The sequence below is a fragment of the Vombatus ursinus genome, unplaced genomic scaffold (assembly GCF_900497805.2).
Source record: "Vombatus ursinus unplaced genomic scaffold, bare-nosed wombat genome assembly UNPS02014769.1, whole genome shotgun sequence".
NCBI lineage: Eukaryota > Metazoa > Chordata > Mammalia > Diprotodontia > Vombatidae > Vombatus > Vombatus ursinus.
This window is the reverse complement of record NW_020954547.1, coordinates 1881366-1898708: the sequence shown is the minus strand read 5'-3', so window position 1 is coordinate 1898708 and position 17343 is coordinate 1881366. Positions and strand designations below refer to the sequence as shown.

The 17343-nt window shown below is 41.3% G+C and overlaps 1 protein-coding gene and 1 long non-coding RNA gene across 4 annotated transcripts in view; one reads left to right on the top strand and one right to left on the bottom strand.

Annotated features, from left to right (window-relative positions):
- The first annotated feature begins 2732 nt into the window (after positions 1-2732).
- Positions 2733-17343, top strand: part of LOC114043566 (transmembrane protein 56-like) — a 79581-nt gene continuing 64970 nt past the window's right edge. Inside the window, exon 1 of one of the 2 annotated variants that reach the window (XM_027862624.1) lies at positions 2733-2816. The gene's annotated coding sequence lies outside the window, so the exon portion shown is untranslated. Of the gene's footprint in view, positions 2817-17024; positions 17095-17343 lie in introns of those variants that run through there. The other variant, XM_027862625.1, reaches the window with a different exon arrangement.
- Positions 6143-12873, bottom strand: LOC114043568. Of its 2 annotated transcripts, none has more exons than XR_003569129.1 (3): positions 12797-12873; positions 12390-12569; positions 6143-6220 (listed from the first exon to the last, which is right to left on the bottom strand). It is a non-coding gene; the product is annotated as an uncharacterized LOC114043568 (long non-coding RNA). The 2 variants fall into 2 exon arrangements; XR_003569128.1 differs by having other exon boundaries at positions 12442-12569.

Genomic DNA, 17343 nt, shown 5'->3' with positions numbered 1-17343 from the left:
ACTTCATACCTATTAGAAATGACAAATGCTGGAGGGGATAAGGGAAAATAGATAACAAACCGTTGGCGGAATTGTGAACTGGTTCAACCATTCTGGAGGACAATTTGGAACTATGCCCACAGGTCTATCAAACTGTGCATGATCTTTGATACAGCAATATCACTACCAGGTCTATACCCCAAAGAGACCAAAGAAAAATGACCTATATGTTAAAAAATATTTACAGCTGTTCTTTATGTGGTGGCAAAAAAATTGGAAATTGAGGGGATGCTCATCAAATGGGGAATGACTGAACAAGGTGTGGCATATGATTGTGATTTATATTATATATTATATATTTATACATTGTGAATTATAGCACTATTGCACTATAAGAAATGATGAGGGGGGTGGTTTCAGAAAAAAAAAAGATGACAAGACCCTTATGAGTTGATGAAAAGTGAAGTGAGAAGAACCAGGAGATCATTTTGCACAGTGATATTGTAATTCTGATCAACTGAGAAACCCTTGGCCACTCTGATCAATTCAAGGATCTAAGACAATTCCAGTCATCTCATTCCATCACTTCATAATGAAAAAAATGCTATCCACCTCCAGAGAGAACTGATGAACTCTGAATGCAAGTATAATTTTCTCAATTTCTTTCTTTTCTTTCTTTCTTTTTGCTATATGACTAAAATGGAAATAGGTTTTGCATGATTTTACATGTATAGTTGATATCATTTGCTTGCCTTCTCGGTGGTGAGGGAAGAATGGGAGGGAGGGAGAGAATTTGGAACTCAAAACTTGAAAAGAATGTTAAAAATAAGTAATAAATTTGTGTTTTTTTTAAAGAATGAAGTGCTTGAACAAAGATCATTGTGTTTTTCAAGAAATCGTGTATGATTGTAATATACTGAGACAGCTTGTTGACCTTTAATTCTGCAACTTTATAGAACATGATTTACAAATCGTGCTTATTTTTCTTACCTCTGACCAATGAACATGAATTTACTAAATTCCTAATTTGTGCAGGTCACTGTGTGTGGTGTTGGAGATACAAAGATCAGATGACATTGACTCTGTCCTCCAGGAAGTAACATTCACCTTTGGGGGAATGGGAGGTTAACAAATAAAGAGTAAGTTATGGGTGGTTTGACAAAGAAAAACCCCAAGTACACTAGGAAAATCTGAATGAAGGAAAACTTTTAGCTGCTGGGGGGGTGGGTGGGTCATATTAGTGAAGGTTTCAAGAAAGTGGTGAGTAAATTTTCGTAGATAAAGATTTGTCAACTCTGTATTTGTATGTGTCCACATGTAAGTCAGCAATGCGAAACCAGAATCTACTTGCCAAGGATTTGAAGTATTTGAACTGACTGTGCTAAAGAAGGGTGAACGCTTGTAAATTATATGTGATCACCTCACTAGAGCCAGGGGAGAGTAAGAAATTCCTCCTTTTAAATCCTTTGCATGGGAATGGGAATTTAGGAAAATTTTGGTCACAAACATGTGAAACTGTTACTGTATTCTTATATTAAAGTATTCTTTATTTAACATATGGAATAGAAATCCTCATACACACATCCTTGTACACACATATGTATGAAAAGATATATATACATATATGCCTGTGTATATAGGCATATGTATATACATGCATATGTACCTACAATCTATAATATGCAAGTATGTATGGCAATCTATACACGTGCACACGTATATAACATGTTATACACAGAATGTGTAGACACATGTGTATGTGTTTGCACAATGCACATTCATACAGTGTATATGTAAAAATAGGTATAATTAGATGCATGTGAATATATGTGCACATATGTATATATGTGTGGGCAGCTAGGTGGCAGTGGATAGAATTCTGGATCTGAAGTCAGGAAGACTCATCTTCCTGAGTTCAAATTTGGTCTCACACACTTATTAGCTGTGTGACCTTGGTTTTAACCGTGTTTGCCTCAGTTCCTCATCTGTAAAAATGAGCTGGAGAAGGAAATGGCAAACCACTTCAGTATCTTTGCCAGGAAAACCCCAATTGGAGTCAGAAGAGTCGGCAGGACTTGAAACCACCGCATAACAAAAACATATATGTAGGTGTGCATGGGTGTAAATATATGGGTGTACATAAAATACATGTATATAAAATATATGCATGCACATATATGCACACACGTGTAGACACGTGTGTATGACACATAGGTTTATAGATAATATATGTGTATATAATGTGTATTTGTGTATATATGTGTACTGTGTAAATATGTGTGTATACACACGTATACATCAAGTCTCTCCATTTGCCACGCTATGATAATGCACCTTGGGGCATCCTACCTCCCAAACTCGGTTGTGGAGCATCCTCGCGGAACCCTCCAGACCAGTTTTGAGGCTTCCACGTGTCCCGGACTCAGGGCGGTCCTGGGTTCGCCACGTGGCCAGGAGCGTGCCGCCCCTGCCCTTGCCCGGATCAGGGCAGTGGGGGTGCCTGCCCCGCCCCGCTCCACCCCGGCCCGGCCCGGCCCGGCTGCTGGTCGGCCGCACGCGAGGGGGCCCCATTGCGCCGGGCCCCCTGTGGGGAGGGGAGCTGTCCGGGGGCTGGCGACCGCCCAGGGGCTCGGGAGCGGCGGCGGCGGGGGCGGCCCCTTTAAGGAGTCGCTCTGCGGTAACCCGAACCCGCAGTCGTGGCGCAGCGGCCGCAGCGCTTCGGGCTCCTCCCGGTGGCGGCGGCGGTGGTGGCTCGGAGCTCGGCGCCTGCTTGCGGCTCAGGGGAGGCGCGGGCCCAGGAGCAGACAGCCCTGCGAAACGCAGTGACCCTGGTCCAGGTGACGTGGGCGCGGCTTGGCCGAGGGGCAGTGGGGCGAGGGTGGTTACCGCAGGGCACGGCCCCGCTGCAGGTGGACTACGAGCACTGATGCACTCAGTCCCCGGCCCGCGCGGTCCTTCCACGCGCGCCGGGGCGCCACGCCGCTCGGAGTGGTCCCGCCGGAGCGCGGCCCTTCGGCACGGTACACAGTCCCGTCGGGAGGGCCACGGGGAGGGAAGCCAAGACCTCCGAGCTCCGCGCGTCGGTGGGCACTGTCGGAGCAGGCGAGGTTGGCCAGGGTAAAGTCCAGCGTCTGCAGGCTTCCCTCAGGTGGCCTGTGCGGGTCCGTGAGGCGTGCTTCCCGCCGTCCCTCCCGGGGGCTGCTTAAGGCGAGAGTGAGATGAGCCCTCGCACCTGTAGTTGATCCCTGTAGTTGATCAGGCCGGCTTCTCATTTGCCATGTGCCTTTGTTTACCCAGCTTTGAGGCAGGAAGGGGGTGCAAAAGGATGTCTGCTTCTTCCTGTCTTCAAAGGAGAACTTTTAGTTTAGGATGATGTGGCAATAAATAAGGCAACCTCTGAAAGAGGTATCCTCTTTAAAAAACAAAAACCATGCGTTATGATAGGCGCCCTTGTTTCCTTAATCGATGTCCTGGTCTGCTGTTATCTGATGTGGGTAGGTATAGGGTGATAAGTATCTTTATGAGGCATTTTATGAGAACACCCTTACGTTTTGGATTTGTCATCACAGGTTATGACCGTTCTAAGTTCCAGCTTTTTTTTCCTTTTTAATTTAAAATATAGTGGAGTGAGTCCAGGTGACAAGATGTAGAGAATTAACATTAATGTCGTAAATGAATGTGTAAAGTGGAGACGATCTGTCAACTTTTAGGAACGTTTTATTCCGTCATAGATTGAGCTGGATGGAATTAATCTACTGAATTGTTTCATAGTGAAATACTGCATATATGGGAATACCCTAAATCAGGCATTCATTTCTATTCATACAGTTAATGTAATAAAAGCAGAGAATCCAAGTGCTTTTAAGTTTTTGTCAAATAGAGGATTTTTCTCTGAGTTTTTCCACTCCTTTCTTTCTCAGTTTTACAGTTGTGTGTGTGGCAATGAATGTAGCAAGGCATATAGACAGGTCCCAAATTATGCATATGAAAATTATTGCTGCTGCCCCGATTGGGACAGGGCAGTCACTCTCCTTTACAAAAAACAAGTCTTACAGATACTTTTAAAAAAATTGCTCTCATTTACTATATGCCCTTGCTCTTTTCCAATCCTCTTTTGTTACCAAGAAGTACAGATAAGCAATTCACTCAATCAACATTTATTAAGCATGCCTATTGACCTACTAAGTGCCAGGAACTGTGGCTGTATCATACTGGGAATACCTCAACTCTCCAGTTTTTACTGGCAGGCCATACTTACCTTCCCATTACTCTCTTTCCCATGCCAGTTTAAGTTTATGGAATCTGAGACACCCTCAGGCCAGGTCTGCTTCAGGGGTAGGGACTGCAGAGGGTGGGTGTATTGGAGGTGGCAAGGGGGATGAGAAAGAAGTAGCTTCCATAGACTCTCCCTCTACACTTCACTCTTATGTAGCTTTGCCCTTATCTAAATCATGGAGGAGTCACTGGGGTAGTGAAATAGGGGGATTTTCTGTTCTTTGGGAGGTGAAGGGGCCAAAAATACTTTTCTGTTATCTACAACTGAAACACTAAATGCATTTTCCCATAGAAACATTGTTACCTATGGTGCTTAGGTTCTGCATTACTATAGTACTGTGTGTGTGTGTGTGTGTGTGTGTGTGTGTGTGTACACACGACAGTACAACACCTTTTTTACATTATAAGTAGACTTCTTTGGGTTGACCTGAGAGTTTAACCATCATTTATATCATTTGTCTGTATGTAAAAATGCACTCTACTGTTTGAAACAACTGATTTTGACCTTGAGCAAGTATCATTAAAGTTGATAAGAATAGGGAATGGACTTCTGATTTCATCTGTACTGGAAACTCACAGATGAAGAAACTCCCTCTATTGAGGTTGACAACTCATCAAGGTCAAATTTTCCCAGAACATTGACAGTTTAAGTGACTTGCCCAGGGTCACACAGCTAGTAGGTGTCAGAAGTGGGACTGGAATTCAAGCTTTCTTGGCTCTGAGGCCAGCTCTCACTTCTTATGCTGTCTCTGAAAACTTTGTTTGATGGGTAGACTGAGAATTTATTTACCACTTATTAATCTCCTGGTCTTTGAGATCACTGTGGTAGCTGTTTGAGATTGTAGCTATGTACTTTCCCTCTGATCAGGATCTTCTTTTTACATCTTATCACCTTCACTAGCTTTGATGTTTATATTGCCTTAATCTTGAGCTGGCTTTTTACAAAACCACATAAAACACCCTTTACCCTCAATCCTGGCTAATTGAGAGTTGAATAGAAAGGGTACTGTCCTAGGACCTAAAACTACCCTGTAACCATTAGAAAAAGAATAGGGTGTTCACTTATATATTTTCTGCATTGGGTTAACTCAGTTATTATTTTTTTTTGCCTGCATGTCTATATGAAAAATATTCTATTTGATTTTGTTTTTAAACTTTTATGGAAGGGAAACCTGAGCCTGTGTTCAGGAAAGTGAATTTAATAATGTAATCTCAACAAAATTAGCAACAAAAGTTATTCTTGTTGAGGTTCAGGGATTTAGGGTTGCTGGGACCCCAAAATCACAACACGTGGATCCTGCCCGAAAGAATTTGACCCAAGCCTCCTTTCAGCCAAAGACAAGGTTTATTAGAACATCCGTCATATTGGGCAGACTCTTAAGGAATCTGAATGTTAGTGAGCTATTGGCTAGATTGTAAAAATCTGAGCAGTAGCTAGATTTTAAGAATCTAAACACCTTAATGGAGGCAAGATGGACCTTATGTACAGAAAGACTGTGGGAGAAATCTAGGAGTGGCCAAGTAGTCTGGGGTGGGGGTGGGGCTGAGGGAAACATTGTGGACCATGTGGCCAAGGGAGAATGGAGCCTAGCTAGGATTAAGTGTGGGAGATGGCCCGGGGCCATAGGGAGGTAAGACAATGGAGGGGAGATTGGGTGTAGCCACAATGAAAGGCCAGTTGATGGGATTATAGCCTCAGGGGAACGCCAGAGATTTGGCCTTGTGGGAAAGTCCAGGGTTTTTCCTTTCTGGGGTCTAGATCCCATCCTCATCACTAGGAGGGGGAGAAGGGGAAATTCAGTTTTCTCAGACCAACGACAACTTATTTTTTTTCCTCCTCTTTCTTTCCTCATTCCCTCACCAAACCAGCGGTAACTCCTAACCTTACTTGAGAATCACCGTTTCTTCATTAGCTTATGTGCTGCTGTGAGCTGGTTCTGTGGTAAAATATCCTGGATGGTGAAACCTGGCAAGAAGGATAAACCAAGTATTGTCAGTCAGTCATCAAGTAAATACCTACTATGTGCCTGGTGCTCTGCTAGTCACTAGCCGAAATGAAAAAAATCTCTTCCCCCCAGGAGCTTTCAGTCTAGCCTGGAAAGACCGGTACTTATCTAGATATGCATATACAATACAGAAACAAAGTGCTTTTTGAGAAGGTGTCACCAACCCCTGTGGAGATCAGGAAAGCCCTCAGGTGGAAGGTGGTACTTGAGCTAAGCCTCAAAGTTAATTAAGGCTTCTGAAAGATGAAGGTGAAAAGTGAGTGAATTCTAGGTAAAGGCTTGTGCAAAGGCTGCAGATAACTGTGTGTAAGGAACCACAAGAATGTCTATTTGGCTAGATTGCAATATGCCTGGAGAGGAATGCTGTCACCTAAGGCTGTGGTAGTAGGGTGGGGTCAAATTGTGAAGGGGTTTTAAATGCCAAATAAGATCACTGTATTTGATTCTGGAGTGATAGGGAACCACTGAAGAGACACCCATTTATACCCATTTATTGAATGTTCCAGGTACTGTGTCATTTGCTGGGGATATAAAAAAGCATGGTCAGATTTACATTTTAGGAAAATTAGTTTTTCAACTGTGGGAAGGATGAATTAGGAGGGAAAAACAAGGTAGGGAAACCATTTGGAGACTATTATAATAGTCTTGGCAAGAGGTGGTGAGAGTTTGAGTTTCTTGGTAGCTTTGGAAGTGGCAAGAAGATGATGAATTCAAGAGATATCCTGAAGGTAGAAATTATAAAATTTAGCAACTGAGTGGACAGGGAGAAGTCAAGGATTACACAGTGGTTATGAACCAGAGGGACTGGAATGATGGTGGTGCCTGTTACAGAAACAGGGAAGTTCAGAAGGGTGAGTTTTAGGTGGAAATAATAACAGCTAATGTATTGGATTTTAAGATTTTCTTGGTACATTAGAAATGCTTTCTCATTTGATCCTCAGAACAACCCTGTGAGATACCTGCTACTGTTATCTCCATTTTACAGATGAGGAAACTGAGGTGGAGAGGTTAAATGATTTGCATAAATTCAAATAGCTTGTCTATGTCTGAGGCAAGATTCAAATCAGTCTTCCTGATTTCAACTCTGACACTTTATCTGCTGTATCTCTTAGTTATAAGGATGATGAAATAGTTTCAAATGTTAAGATTTTGAGATGTTTATAAGATATCCAGTTGTAAAGGTCCAATGAGAAACTGGGACTCAGGAGGAAGATTAGATCTGTGAGATTCCTGCTTAGAGATAACTGAACCCATGAAAACCAGTGAGATCACCAGAAGAGAGAAGAGGGAACAAAGATATAGGATTATATCTTTCAGGCATGACTGAGGCTAGTGAGGGTCTTTTTTTTTTTTTAAGGGTAGGGGAGGCTTGGGCATGCCTGTAGTTGTTTGGGAAAGAACCATTAGATAGGGAGACATTGAAGATTAAGGAGTGAGGTATGATAGAGCAATCTGCTGGAGAATTCAGGAGGGAATGGAATCTAGAGTACAGGTAGAGAGGTTGATCTTGGTAAGAAGAGCTACCTCTTCATCAGAGATTGGAATAAAGGAGGAGATGGGGGTTTTGAGTTGAAGAGAGATCATGACTAATGACATCAGCTTTCCTTAGCAAAGTAAGAGGCAAGGTCTTCAGCTGTGAGTGGAAAGAAGGAGGTGTGGGAGCCTTAAGAGAGAAGAGAAGGCATGAGAAAGCCACTGTGGGGAGGGAAATAGGGAGTCAATTAGAATAAAATGATTACCTTGCTGTAGTGAGGATCCAGTTGATATTAGATAACATAAATGTATAATAAATGCTGTTCAGCACCATTTGTGTGACTTTCCAGCTCTATTTAGTAGCAAAAGGAAAAAAGGAAGCAAATAGTGACAGTAATCCAGGGTTTGGGTTTGATAATGCTTGAAAGGCAATGGAACTAGGACCTAAGGACTAAAGAGTAGAGGTTAATATAGAATTGAACTGGGCAACTAAACAGTTTAGACTAGGAAGGAAGGAAAAGAGTGCTAGAGTTAATGATGACCTGAGAAAGCACTGAGGGGTGGAACAAATAGAGATCATGGTGAATACAAGAAATAGGTTTTGAAAGAGTAAGATATAGGGCAAGAGAGAATGTTGGATGGATAGAATGATAGAATCATGATCAGATAAAGGAATTTCGAAGTTCTTTTTTTTTTAGGCAGTTAGGGTTAAGTGGCTTGCCCAGGGTCAATACAGCTAGTAAGTGACAAGTGTTTGGTCTGAGGTCAGATTTGAACTCAGGTCCTCCTGACTTCAAGGTCGGTGATCTTTCCACTGGGCCACCTAGCTGCCCCTGAATTTCAAAGTTCTTGATCAGGGAGGTGGAACGTTTGTTTGTAGTGGAGAGATCAAGACTAATACCATTGTCCTTCATCACTGAAGTGCAAAGGAGGAATGGGTTATAGGAACTGAGCAGATTGAGGAACTGGAAGGTAGAAGCATTTGAGGGAATATTAATATGTATGCTTAAATCCCTAGTAGAAGGGTGGCAGTTGATCTTGTGAGGAAAACTCTTAACCAGGTACTAAACTGCTTGGGAAAGAAAGAATTTCTTGGAAGTTGATAGATTACAGCCACCCTGATAGGGATTTGGTGATAAATTGGGATACCATAAAGATCAGAAGAGGAGAAGTTACTGAGTGATGGTGGCAGAAGGAGGATCTAGAAATGGCAGTGGGTAGCTAGGTATATTCTGCCTTTCTTTTTAGGACCATTGTGTTGGGGGATGGTAGAGAATATGAGAGAAGGCTCAAGAAGTTTTAGAAAGAATGGCCAGGTATGCTAGTGTCATCTGAGGCAGTGCAGGTAGGAGGAGGATGTCAGTTCTCTGTGAGAACCAGAAGATGGAAGGACCACAAGAAAAAGAGGTCTAAAATAAAGGGAATTTTGTTAAATATGGGGTGGGAATTAAGAGGTAGGCAGAGATATGGCGTGTGTTATTGGAAATATAGGGTTGAGGTGGATGGAGAGATGGCAGAGGAGGTGGGGGGGAAATTACCTCTTTGGTGAATGGAATTCAGTATCACTGTAATTGATAATATTCATATACTATATCACCAATTAGAAAATATTGATGAGTTTTACTTGCTGCTTAACACCCTATACATCTTCAGGTAGGGCCTGTGAACATTACCTGTGGACAGAGATAAAGGACCAACTTTTGGAACTAAGGATGAAGATAAATGGGGTATCATGGAGGAAGATTTTCAGATCAAATAGGAATTTAGAGACAAATAACCCTTGTAATAGAGATGTTGGTTCCCAACAGTAAGGAACAAGACTTTAGTTAAGTTATAAGAGCCTACCTTAAGTACCTGGCAGAGAATAACTAGGTACTGTATTGAGAAAATCCATATTTTTTAATAACTATCAGAAATGAGACCTGATTGCCTTCAGAAAATTGTAAAGCTCCTTTAATGACTCCATAATTCCCCTGGAAACTAAGGCCCATATTTTTTAATACCAGCAGCATATTACTAGTGTTTTTAAATAACTTTGAGACCTGGATCATAACAGTCTCCAAAGAATTGAAAATTAGTAATATGCTGAATGAAGCCCATGGAGAGCTACATGAGTGTGAACAGGCTCTAACATATAACCACTAAGGAACTTTGAAGAACAGAAGTAAAAGATGCCATTAGGTACATGTATTAGAAAGAAAAGAGGGGCTGGTCATGTGCAAGAATGAGGGATGGCAAGTGGCTAGCTTGAGTGCTCCACTGGCATCCTTGAGACATCAGACAAAATAAAAGCCATTTAGCATTTTAGGTGGACCCCCGTTGGAAAATTTGGGAAGCCTGGTTGGGAATTGCTCAGAATGACAGGAATGGTTGGGTTTCTATTTTTAACATTGGAGGGAATATCATCATCAATGGTATCACTGATCCATTTGAAACTCTTCAAACTTATCTATATTAAATGGTTGTAAATACTGTTATGGATTTTGTGTTTGATCACAGTTGAACTTAAATCTGTTTGGGTGACTTTATTAGCTGTATATCTGTAGAAAAATCTTTGAAGTTATTAAAGGAACGTACTATTCTCTGCAGTCTTCTTGGCTTTTAAGTGCAGATGCCCTTTCCTGGGTAATGGGAACACACTGCTCTTTCAACCTCTTCAGCTCACTTCCCTTACTCTTCAGTCAGTCCTTCCTGTTTTCTAAATCTGCGGTCCCTGAACTTTTAAAAATATTTTGATAACTGTATTTCAATATTATTGGTTTCCTTTGTATGCTATTTATTTTATTTTATGTATTTAGAAGCATTCTGAGAACGGGTTCATTGGCTTCACCAAATGGGTCCAGGACACAAGAAAGGTTAAGAATCCACATTCTAGGTGGATCCTTGGTCTCCTATGTTTTTTGCCCTGGTCTGTTGTCCTCAAACATATTCCTAAATCAGTTTCTTCAGTTTGCCTGACTCACTTGGTCATTGGTCAGTGGTCTCTTATTGTTTTGCATTAAATGCATACTTATTATCTCAGGTTGCCTGATAATACTAGCTCAAGAATATTAACAGAAGTGTAGATTCAGGTGAGGATATGATAGCTGTTTTTGAAGGATTTGATGGCTGCTTGGTTCCAGAGAGCACAATTAAGATCACTGGATAGAAGTTGAAAAAAAGGTAGTTTGAGGATTGATGTAAGTAAAAACCTTGCTAACAATGAGAGGTATCTGAAAGTAGACCAGGCATCCCTTTGCTAAAGGTCCATAAATGTACAAGTCTAGGTCATCATTTGTCAGAAATGTTGTAGACAGTATTCCTGCTAAGGTAATTGTTAGATTCGAGGGTTGGTCTCTTTCAATTCTCAGCTTACTTGACATTGGTCACAGGCATTAGCCTGTGGGGGAAAGGGGAAAAACTAGAGAGCAGCTATTGCTGACAAGGGAACAAAAGCTTTGAATCTTATTTGTACCCTCTGTTCTCCTAAGTGCTTTCCCCTGCCAAATTATCTTTTAGTTTATATAAATTATATGTACAAACTGTCCCTCAATAGAATGTAAGCTTCTTTAGGGCAAGGACTGTTTTTGGTTTTGGATTCTTAGCATCTGATATAATGGGTAGCACATAGTAGGTGCTTAATAAATGCTTCCTGACTTGAGTGGTATAGGAGATCATAGATTTAAAGCTGGTTGGCTCATCTAGAAAAGAACACTGAAGTTGATATCAGGGGATCTGGGTTCAAAATCTACTTCTGTGACTTAACAATCTGCTTCATCTTGTGCAAGTCACTCATTTTGGGCCTCGGTTATAGAATGAGGTGTTTTCTCAGGTCCCTTCCAGCTTTATATCTATGATCCTCTGAACCCCCTCTGTGATCCTGTAACTAAAAATACCTAGTCTCTTCATAGCCACTCTCACATAAATTAGGAAAATGAGTGACCAGACCATATGTCTGGAAGTGTGGACTAAGTAACATCTTCACTGCCAGATTTCCTAGATGGTTATAGTGAAGGTCAGAAATGTATTTGTACCTAGGTCTTCTGGACTGCCATGTCTTGTAGGCTATCCATTCTGGGCTGCCTTTCAGACAGAAACAAAGAAGTTCTTGGGCACAAGGAAATTATTTATTTCTTTCCCTCTGCATCTGCATTTTGTTCTATAAAGTAAAATAGTGATATGATCCAAAAACAAACAAAAAAAATTGGAGATGATGAAAATAGACCTGTGACCCTGAGAATCCTATAGTCACTAAACTCAAGTAAACTGATCTCTGTGGAGACAGGTACCCATGTTTCCAGGACAGTATAGGATGTCAGCATAGAGATCAAAGTATATAAATTTCCTAGAAAATGTAGGTCAGCATTCTTTAGTCAAGTGCCTTTAATTCCAGCCTCGAAGAAGTAATTGAAGTAATTGTGTTAAAGTTGGAGGCTGAGCTGAGGACAGGTTAGTCCTGGGAGAGTACAACTTTCTGGGAAAGGAACCTACTGAACTTTTGTCTCTCTGTGGAATGTAGGAGTAAGAAATATGATAGGATGAGTTAGGCCATGTCAGGAAATAGTGACAAAACCTTTACCAAAATGTTGCTGGTTAAAAGCTGCTTGTGGTTGTATTTTGACATGTTTCTTATTCACCTAGGCATTGGTTACAAATGGAATCAACTCAGAAACTCACATTCATAAAAATCAGGTAAACTCAGAAAATCAGATAGATGGTTGGTTCTTACTGGGAATCTGTTGCTGGGTCTCAGAGGAACATTGCCAAAGAATTAAACAGCTTAGTCAGCACTGTAAGCAGTAGGCCCTTTGATTTGGCACATTTGAGAGAAGTCTTTGTGGCTTAAGTGGAGACACCCTGGGAACACAGAGGAGACAAGTACAATAAAGAAAGGGGTCTAGGTCAGCACAACACCTTCTTCTCCCTCCCCCCAACTGATGCCATAGCTGACACTTCCAAATCAGGACAGGCAAGGGTAATAAGGAGAGGGGACTAGGGCAACACAATTCTTCCTTCTACCCCACCCCTCCCTCAGAGACTTGGACCAAACCCTGTAAAACAAGACTGAGAAACAGGCATACAACCAAGGATATCATTAGGAAGCGTTGGTCATAATGATTTCAGGCCGTGGCAGAAGGAAGAAATCCTTTATGGTGTTGAGAGGCTGCCAGGTCTTGGTACACCATTACCTCAAGCTCTCACTGAAATTCTTGGGTTCGTCTTTGCTGTATGCATCAGGACAGTTCAGGTTTTTTATGAGGAGGAGCAGAATCCTGTTTGGTGAGTCTTACTGGTTTCCCATCTCAAAGGTCAAAGGCAGAGTTATGCCAATGAGCAAGGAAACTTCTAGAATGAAGGTTCCAGGTATAGAAGATTTTAGATGGGGTAGGGTTCTAGAAAAGGGGAAGAACTATGGGATACTAGGCAGGAGAAAGGGGTGCATCTAGGACATAAATAGTTTTTTGGATAGATAAATACTAGGTATAAAAAAACCTGTTTTTTTCTCTGACAATCACTGTGGTAATGGTGACAGTTTTAGTAGCATTTCAGCTGGTGTGCTGTCCTGTGATGGGACTGGTAGGGCAAGTGGTTGAAAAGGTGAATGAATGGCTGATGTGGGAGGCAGCCCCTTCCAATTTAATTCAAGACCTACTTATTAAGCAGCTACTGTATGCAGAGCTCTTTGTTAGCTACTGGGGTATACAAATATGAATAAAATATATTCTCTGCCTTCATGAAACTTACAGTCTAAGAGAACACACACATACACAAATAATCACTCCGCAGGATAAAATATATTATTGGTATAAACAAAGTGGTATATGAAGAACAAAGAGAAAGGTTTTCATATTGGGAGGGAGGGGGAGGGTCACAATTTAGGCAGGATCCATGAAAGCGATATCATTTGAATTGGTTCTTGAAAGTATTTTAATAGGCAAAGATGGTTAGAGTTTTTAAAGCATGAGAGACTTGAGCAAGGGAATACAGGGTGTGTAGGTTGGCATGAGATAGTAGACGGAATAGTACAAAATCAGTTTGGAAAGGTAGGATAATCCTAGACTGTGAAGGGCCTTGGATTCTAGACTAATGAATTTGAACTCTATTCAATACTCAGGGATTTATTGAGGATTTTAGATGTGATATGATCAGATCTATGCATGCGGAAGATTTACTGGGAAGCAGAGTGGAATATGGGTTGGAATAAGGAGAGGGTGCATGCAAGGGAAACATTCTAGGAAAAGTGTAGGTGGGAGGTAATATGTTAGAATGGCAATGGAATGAATGAAGAGGTGGCAATGATGTGAGAGAGGGGGTAAAATCAAGAGGATCTGGCAACTAATTGGATATGAGAGGAAAAGGCTAGGGAATAATCCAAGGCCATCAACCTTGCCTTGGATGATTATGGAGGAGTGAAGAGAGAAGGCTTAAACTCAGGAAGAGAGCTTTGGAGGAGGAGAAGATAGGACCAGGCTGACCCCAAATGAAAAATTAATGGAATCCTAGTCTGTTTTGGAAAGAATATGTCATAGATTTTTACCAACGAGATGGGATGTGTTTTTTTTTTTTCCTTCTTAAACTTGTCTACTTTTGAGGTGTACAGCCATGGTACCTCCCCTAAATGATGCTGGTATTTCTGCTCAACTTGCTGAGTGGAACTCTAGTGGAGGTTCATAACCACCTCCCTGAGGAAGGAAAAATGATCTTTTTACCTTTAATTCTGAGTGATTGAGAAGTAAAGAGGAGCATAAGTGACCTAAGAGCTAAATAAAAATTGGAGAAGTCATTGGATTCATCAGGACCTTGACACTGAGGTAATTAATAGACAGTTATGGTTTTGGGACATAATATTAATGTATGTCAGATTGGTGGTATGTTCTTTTTCATTTTTTTAAAATTGGGGTGAGGAAACACTGCACATAGGGCAAGGTGAGCTTAGTGTTGTAACCACTTATCATTTATAAAAATAAAAGTTAAGACATTTAATGATGTGTACAATAATGGTGCAACATTGTATTTCAGTGCTGCTAAAGTGTCCTTGTGTAGGGGTTGGAGAAGGATACTCCACCATCTCAGATCAAAACCCCTTTGCAACTTAGTAAATGACTTTTAAGAGTTGCTGTGCCGAAAAAATTCATCACCTGTCAGCCAGCCTGGTGGCGATCCTCTCCAAACTAAACTGATCCTTAGAGAACAGACATGTTTGATCTGCTCTTGGATTCTTCTTCTCCTTCTTCTCTTTCTTCTCCTTCTTCTCCTTCTCCTTCTCCTTCTTCTTCTTCTTCTTCTTCTTCTTCTTCTTCTTCTTCTTCTTCTTCTTCTTCTTCTTCTTCTTCTTCGTCTTCGTCTTCGTCTTCGTCTTCGTCTTCGTCTTCTTCTTCTTCTTCTGGCGATTGGAGTTAAGTGACTTGCCCAGGATCACACAGCTAGTAAGTGTCAAGTGTTTGGTCTGAGGCCGAATTTGAACTCAGGTCTTCCTGACTTCAGGGCCGGTGCTCTATCCACTGCGCAGCCTAGCTGTCGCCTTGGATTCTTCTTTAAAACAGTTCTAGCATGGTAGTATTTTTTAAAATTAAATCTTATTTTATTTTTAGTTCCGAATTATCTTCCTCCACCTTTCCTCTTCTCCACCCTTTGAGAAGACAAGAGAAACAAATCCCTACATTAGCCTTGGCCCAAAAAAAAAGAGACAAAGAGAAGAAAATATGCTTTAGTTTGCACTCTGAGTCCACCAGCTTTCTGTCTGGAGGTGGATAGCATGTTTCTTCATGAGTCCTTTGGAGATGTGATTGGTCATTATGTTGATCAGAGTTACTAATTCTTTCAAAGTTGATTATCTTTACAGTATTGCTGTTACTATGTGAATTGTTCTTTTTGTTCTTCTAATTTCACTTAGCATCAACTTTGCAACATGTCTTCCCAGATTTTTCTAAAACCACCCCCTTTATCATTTCTTACAGTATTCCATCACATTCATAGACCATAATTTGTTCAGCCATTTCCCAAACAACCAGGCATCTCCTCAGTTTCCAATTCCAATTTTTTTGCCACCATTGGACATAATTCCATTTTATCTTTCCCTATAAACCATCTCACTTCCTAACTTCCCTATTACTGTTGAGAGCAACTCCATTCTCTCAGTTCCTCAGGCTCCCAACCTAGGTGTCATCATCAACTTTTCACTCTCTCTCTCTTCCCCCATATCCAATCTGTTGTCAAAGCCTTACTGATTTGACCTTTGCAACATCTCTCATGTATACCATCTTCTCTCTTCTGACCTTGCCACCACTATGGTGCAAGCCCTCATTACCTCATACTTAGACTATTGAAGTAATCTGCTGGTTGGTTTGCCTGCCTCAAGGCTCTCTCCTCTTTAATCTGTGCTCCATTCATCTGCCAAAGTGATTTTCCTGAAGTTCAAGTCCAATCATGTCACCTCCCTACTCAATAAATTTCAATGGCATTCTATTGCCTCCAGGATCAAACAAAATTCTCGATTTCATTTTCAAATCCCTTCATAACCTAGCTACCTCCCATCATTTCCAGTCTTCTTAAACTTTACTCCCCACCACCATACTCTTTGCTCTAGTGAAGACATTCTACCTCTTCAATTCTGATAATTTTTTTCTGGCTATCTCCCATATTCTCTTTCTTCATCTCTGTCTTCAGACTTCCCTGACTTCCTTCAAGTACCAACTAAAATCTCCTCTTCTAGAGGAAACCTTTCAAAATCCTTCTGAATTCTAGTGCCTTCCTTCTTTTAATTATTTCCTACTTATCCTGTATATAGCTTATTTGTGTGTATTTCTTTGCTTGTTCCCCTCCCCCATTAGATTGTGAGCTCCTTGAGGGCAGGGACTTTTTTTGGGGGGGGCCCCTCTGTTTGTATCTCTAGCACTTAGCACAGTGCCTGGTTCATAGTAGGCTCTTAATAAATGTGTATTGACTGACAATTCTAATCTTTCTAACCCTGCTCAAGTAGAGATACTGTTTACTTTAGTCCACTGGCATTCTAGATATGATTAACATCTGTGGGTTGTGTATTGTCCACGCCCACTAGGTACATAAAATGGGGCAGAGAGCAAAAAAAAGACTGTCCTAAGATAAGAACTCACTTTGGAGTTGTCTCTCCCCTTGACTGGTTATCTCTAACTCTGACCTTTTGGACTGTCTCTGTGCCACCTGTCTAATCTTTTATGCCTAACTTGACTTCTTACTTTGACCTGTTCAGTGGTATTTATGTGATTCTCCCACTTGCATTTTCTTCAGAGTTCTGCTTCCTACCTCCCTGACTTATGGTATCTACTTGTCAAGGAGCAGGATGAATAGAAACATCCTATTGTTAGGATACCTGGAAACAGTGGTAGAATTGGTGGAGTTGTAGGTAAGTTTTACATCATGAGACATCTCATTAATGAAATTTCAGTCGCTAAAGCCTCAGAAATATATGGTGACATGTTCACTGTGAAGCTGGAGAAGATGGGGAGCCAGAGTTCTAAGAAGGAAGATAAGAAACTAGCACTGAAAATGGCTGGGAAGGAGGGGTCTCAAAATTCAGAGGCCTGGTTTGTTGGCTGTGAATCCTAGAAAGTAGAAAGGTGAAGAGCCCAGCATGAGAGCAAGCCAACTGAGA